Below are 6,665 nucleotides of genomic sequence, written 5' to 3'. Positions count from 1 at the left end.
AGATAAATAAACTGACAGAAAGCATTGTAAATGGATGATCACAAGAAGACCAACAATGATTGCAATTACCAAAAATGAAACACACTCGTACTATGTCATAATAGTGACATTCAGTCCAGTAATCTTCCGCTGTAACTGCTCCTTTACTTTGCAGTGAAAATTGACTTGTATATTTTTTGCCTCTGAGTCCTTGTGGGATTTTTTTTTTCAAACAGAAAGTCACAAAAATTATAATCATCCTCATCAGTTCTCTCATTCACATGTAATTAATTTTTTTTCTTCTTGATATTTTGTAAGGCACTTTTATGAATTCATCAGTTTGCCATTAGAGTTCTGAAAATGCTTATTCGTTCAGTTCCACAGTATAGTCAGTTACCAAAAACCTGTACTTGTCAGAGTGTTTTCCATCAATTCCTTGAAGATGAAACCCTTTTATAGGAACGTTTTTGCAAAAGCATCACAGTACATGCAGTACTCTTTGTAAATGACAAAAGACTTAAAAATGACCACGGTTAAAGATTTGATGAAGTTCATAATAATGCAATTGACAAGGAAATTTAGTTATTTCTGAGATATACATTTTAAAGTAATAACTAGTATTATGACTTAATAACATTATACCAGAACATGTAAGATATTTAGAAGTTCCGTGTAATGTCTGAAACATTTATTTTAATGTATTTCCATACAAATAACCTAAAGAAAGTTCAGTATTAGCTGTTTTTTTTTTATATATACTGCAGGTTATTAGTCATCAATTTTATACACATCGGTGTATACATGTCAATCCCAATCGCCCAATTCAGCACACCACCATCCCCACCCCACCGCAGTTTTCCCCACTTGGTGTCCATACATTTGTTCTCTACATCTGTGTCTGAACTTCTGCCCTGCAAAGCGTTTCATCTGCACCATTTTTCTAGGTTCCTCATACATCTGTTAATATACGATATTTGTTTTTCTCTTTCAACTAAATTCACTCTGTATGACAGTCTCTAGATCCACCCACGTCTCAACAAATGACGCAATTTCGGTCTTTTTTATGGCTCACTAATATTCCATTGTTTATATGTACCATGATTTCTTTATCCATTCGTCTGTCAGTGGGCATTTAGGTTGCTTCCATGACCTGGTTATTGTAAATAGTGTTGCAGTGAACATTGGGGTGCATGGGTCTTTTAGAATTATGGTTTCTCTGGGTATATGCTCAGTTGTGGGATTGCTGGATCATATAGTAATTCTATTTTTAGTTTTTAAGGAACCTCCATACTGTTCTCCATAGTGGCTCTATCAACTTACATTCCCACCAACAGCGCAAGAGGGTTCCCTTTTCTCCACACCCTCTCTAGCATTTGTTTGTAGATTTTCTGATGATGCCCATTCTAACTGGTGTGAGGTGATACCTCATTGTAGTTTTGATTTGCATTTTTCTAATAATTAGTGATGTTGAGAAGCTTTTCATGTGGGTGCATCTCTTTTTCCTAACTTTAATGAGAATGTTACTTTTGTTTCACTGTTAAGAATGATCCTTGCTATTTTTTACCTTGAAATTCTTTATCTTACAAAACAAGTTTCTCTTGATGCTTTGCAAGTAAGAATTGTAAAATGATGAATGGATTTTGCATTTCATCAAATGCTTTTTTGGTACCTATAAGATGATGGCAGTTTTCATTTACTTTCTTAATATTCTGAATTATATCATTAAATTTTCCAATGTTGAATCATCCTTCCTTTCTATTTGGTCATGATGTATTATTCTTTTATTATATTGCTGTATTTTGTTGGATAACATCCATTTTATGTTTTCATCTATGCTTATAAACAAAGATGGCCTGTAGCTTTATTTTATTATTGTCCTTTTTTCGTTTTACTATCAGAGATCAGAATAGCCTCATCTGAGTAGCTTCCCAACTTCTTCTATACTCTGAGACAATTTGCACAATAAGAGTTAACTATTTCTTGCAACTTTTCTAGATTCACATATAAAATGATGTATCTCCTGGACTTTCAGGGGTCATACTTTCAAACTGCTTCTTATACTGGGATATTATTCAATTTTTGTGGTGTTTCTTGGATTCATTTTGGATATGTTTCCTCTCCAGAAAATTATTCTTTTCTCTTATCTTTTGAAAATCTTGCTGTCACGTTTCTCCTAACATTCTCTTTTGAGATTTTAAAAATTCTTTTGTGCACTATTTCATTCCTAGTGGTTTATTTTCCCCTTCTTTCTTAGGCTCAGTTATGCCCATGTTTTATTGCTATCATTAATTTCTTCCAAGAATAATTTTGGTCATCAGTGTTTGGTGTTGTATGTGTTTTCTTTCATTAACTTTGTCTTTACTCTTTGTTATTTTTTACTCCTACCCCTTCTTTCTCTTCTTCTATTTTGTAGCTTCTTCAATTGAATGTTTAGTTCATATATTTTCAATCACCCTTCCTTTTCCTTTTGGTACAATGAAAGATATCTGTCTCCTTTAATACTTTTCACCCTAAACTATATTTTAAAATGTATTTAAATAATTTAAATAAATTAAAAAAAATATTTAACAGAAATTTGTAAATATCATCATAACTTGATGATTTATGACAATGAGCCATTCTGATGGCTGTGTAACCAGCACCTGCCTTCAGGATAGAATATTCACATTATTCTAGAGACTTCCTCACACCCCCACTCACAACCTCTCTCTCTCACAAAGGTAACCACTGCTCTGACTTCTAACATAGATTACATTGCCTCCTTTTTCTCTTTATAAAAATGGAAGCAAAGAATAGGTATTCTTTTGGGTCTGGATAATTTTGCTCAGTATTCTGTTTATAGAATTATTCTTATATTTTCATGTAGTTCTTGTTTATCTTCATTGCTGTATTGTATTCCCTTGTATGAATATACTACAGTGTACTTAACCATTCTAATGTTGACTGGCATTTGAGTTGTTTCCAGTGTTTGGCTACTGAAATAGTGTTGTTCTGAACATTCTTGGACTTGACTTTCATTGCACAGACATACACATATCCTAGGCATGAATCATAGCACATGGGTAAGTTCAATTTTAGTGGATACTGTCCAAATAGTTTTTCAAAGTGAATGTAATGATTTCCATTCTCCTTACTAGAGTACAGGAATTTCCGCTGTTCACAACAACACCATTTCTTGTACTGTGAATCTTATGAAATTTTAGCCTTTCTTTGAATATGCAATTATATTCCATGGTGGTGTGTTATTTGTAGTTCCCTAGTAACTATCTCCAAACATTAGTTTTCAACCTGTCTCTATTGTATTTTTTCTTAGCTTTTGTTTCCAATACTGCCCTGAAGACACTACATTTGGGATACCCACCCAGGCCTCGGTGGTCACTCACTAGACCTCAAGAGGCTAGAGCCAAGTGCCAACTAAGGACAACACAGACTTGCAGGCTCAGCCAGCATCAATCCTGAGCAAGGCTTCTGCCCAGCGTGGAGTCCCCTGCAGAATCAGCAAGCCTAAGAAATATTATCAACTCATTGCACTAAAGTCTACTGGGGGTTCCTGCTGATATAATCCAACCCATTTTTGAAAAAGTAGTGTTTTCCAGCATCCTCACCTATCCAGAACATAAAAACTTGGGAGTTTCTTGCTTATTAATGAAAGCTATGAAGTCTGCTATGAAGTCTAAGTCCAACTGGGCCCAGAACCCAAGTTGTAGCATAATGGTATTTCATCCAACCAAAGAAGAGTTTAATGATTTCAATAAATACACTGCTTATATGGAATCCAAGCAGGCCTGGCTAAGATCATTCCACCCCAGGACTGGAAAGCCAGAAAGACCTATGATGACATCGATGACATCTTAATAGCCGCTCCCCTCCAGCAGGTGATTTCTGGGCACGCAGGTGTGTTTACTCAGCACCACAAAAAGAAGAAAGCCACGACCATGCATGAGTATCGCCGTTTAACAAACAGTGAAACACACCAGACTCCATTCTACTCTGATTTTGAGGATCTGGAGCGAAAATATTGGAAAACACACCCCTATGTTTCACCAGTACACGGTGCGGACGTCAGCGGCTCCTTATTCGATGAAAACATGAAGCAGTGGAACACTGGACACCTGGGAACCATTCAGGACCTGCTGGAACAGGAGTGCGGAGTGGTCATCAAGGGTATTAACACCCCCTACCTTTACTTTGGCATGTGGAAGACCACCTTCGCCTGGCACACGGAGGACATGGACCTTTACAGCATCAACTATCTGCACTTTGGGGAGCCCAAGACTTGGTACGCGGTTCCCCTGGTGCATGGCCGGCGCCTGGAACACCTAGCCAGGGAGCCTTTCCCGGGCAGCTTGCGGGACTGTGAGGCCTTCCTGCGGCACAAGGTGGCTCTCACCTCGCCCACGGTCCTCAAGGACAACGGCATCCCCTTTGGTCGAGTCACTCAGGAGGCTGGAGAGTTCATGGTGACGTTTCCCTATGGCTATCACTCTGGCTTCAACCACGGCTTTAACTGTGCGGAAGCCATCAATTTCGCCTCCCCGCGCTGGATCGATTATGGCAAAGTGGCATCGCAGTGAAGCTGCGGGGGGGCCCAGGTCGCCTTCTCCATGGACGCCTTCGTGCACATCCTGCAACTGGAGCGCTACGAGCTGTGGAAACGCGGGCAGGACCGGACCGTGGTGGACCACACGCAGCCCACGGAGCCCAGCAGCCAGTTCCTGAACGCCTGGAGGGAGGTCCGCGCTCCTGGGGGACCCGCGGTCCGCCGGAGGCACTGTCCGTCCCGCAGCGCCTCGCACCGCCATCCGCCCGTGGCCACCTGCCATGGGACCCGCTGTCGAGCCCCTGTGGATCCTGCGTCCCCGCCCCCCCTCACCGGCCCGGGGTTCTTGCTCTGCTGCCCAGTTTGGGGCTGCGGCTGCCTACAGCTCCACGGAGCCCGGCCTGACTCCGCCACTGACCGCAGGTCCATCTGCTGCGGATCTCCACCTACGTGGACAATACGGTCCTCGTCGTCATCCTCGGGAAGAGGGGACTCAGGATCCGACTGTCCGGGCCCGGACTAGGAGGCGCCTGTCCTTAGACACAACACACCCATCTGGACTTGGAAGCTCAGCTCCCGTTTGCTGGCGATCTCTTGATGGACAGCCCTGCATTGCTGAGCCCATGGCTGCAGCATCCTTCTAAGCCTTCCGGGTGCTGTTGCGCCCCTGACCTTCAACCCTTGGGTCCTCCATTGGATTCCCGAAAATCCGATGCACCCTGACCCATGCCTGCCATCTCTGAAGGGTATTACATCCAGTGTCCTTGATAGCCTCCCTTTGATTCCTCCCTGTGTACCTGGGACTGTGAGAGTGTTTCCCAGGAACGATGCTGGGAACTGCAGGGACCCCGTGAACTTCTGTGAGGATTTAAGTTTCGACCAATTTTATGCATCTAAGAGTCTTGTCCCAGCTGCAGGGACCAGTCTCCCGCACACCCTTGACTGTGATCCCCTGGGGCTAAAGCTAGAGGCACCTGCATCTCTTTTGAGTCCTGAGAGGAATTCCTCACCAATGCATGGTATTCAATCTGTGAGCCCATGACTACTGAAGAATTTGCTAAATGTGACTTTATCTGATCCTCCACCCCAGAAACTACAGAAGCTCCCAGCCAAGCAACAATCTGGGCTGGGCCTGTCCTCAGTGGAGATGCTTTATCTCCTAGAAAGAACACATGTCTCAAGCTGCCATATGCTTTCTCCTACCATGACAACCAGGGCTCCTAACAGCCTCTGAAGTGGACCTTCCCACAAGGACAGCTGCCATAGAATGTTGTACCTCTCAGGTATTCTCATCCCACTGCTGAACTTTGATGGGTCTTTGGCTTCTGCCTTGGCTTGGATGGTATGGACACTGCTTGCTTCTGATGGCAGGGAATGGTCCAAACGTGGGGCTGCCTGGGCCCCTGGACACCAGCCGTGTACCTTGTTGCTTCATCTTCTGGGCCCTGCAAACTAAGGACACTGCATAGTGCCCATCTTGCACCCCTCCTAAGGCACTGTAGCTGTATGGGCAAAAGAGCCTGCATTTTCCACCACTTCTTTCTCTTCACCACAGACCATAAAAAGCTATAGTAGCAAGTTCACAGTGTGCTTCCAGCATTATGCATTCCAGTAAGATTTTTTTCTCTTAATTGCCCATCTTCGTACAGCCTAAAAATATCTTTTTTTTTTTAAATGTATTTATTTTCGGTTGCATTGGGTCTTTGTTGCTGCGCGTGGTCATTCTATAGTTGTGGCGAGCGGGGAAGCTACTCTTCATTGTGGTGCGTGGGCTTATTGCAGTGGCTTCTCTTGTTGCAGAGCATGAGCTCTAGGCACACAGGCTTCGGTAGTTGTGGCACGGGGGCTTAGTAGTTGTGGCTCGCGGGCTCTAGATCGCAGGCTCAGTAGTTGTGGTGCATGGGCTTAGGTGCTCCGTGGCATGTGGGATCTTCCCAGACCAGGGATCGAACCCATGTCCCCTTAACTGGCAGGCGGATTCCCAACCACTGCACCACCAGGGAAGCCCTGGAACGTGCATTTTCAGACGCAGAAGACTGACTGATTGACATCTGTAAAACAAACAGACACAGAAGGCACATGAGAGGCAGTGCAACACGACCAAAGCAGGATATTCCTTGTTTTTGATAAAGCAACCCTTTAGAAT

General features: G+C 43.2%; 1 pseudogene; it reads left to right on the top strand.

Annotated features, from left to right (window-relative positions):
* The first annotated feature begins 1,352 nt into the window (after positions 1-1,352).
* Positions 1,353-6,237, top strand: LOC116758828 (annotated as a pseudogene).
* The last annotated feature ends 428 nt before the right edge of the window (positions 6,238-6,665 follow it).

Source organism: Phocoena sinus, chromosome 8 (assembly GCF_008692025.1).
Source record: "Phocoena sinus isolate mPhoSin1 chromosome 8, mPhoSin1.pri, whole genome shotgun sequence".
NCBI classification, from domain to species: Eukaryota; Metazoa; Chordata; class Mammalia; order Artiodactyla; family Phocoenidae; genus Phocoena; species Phocoena sinus.
Note: the sequence above shows the minus strand (reverse complement) of the source record. Positions and strands in the feature narration are given on the sequence as shown.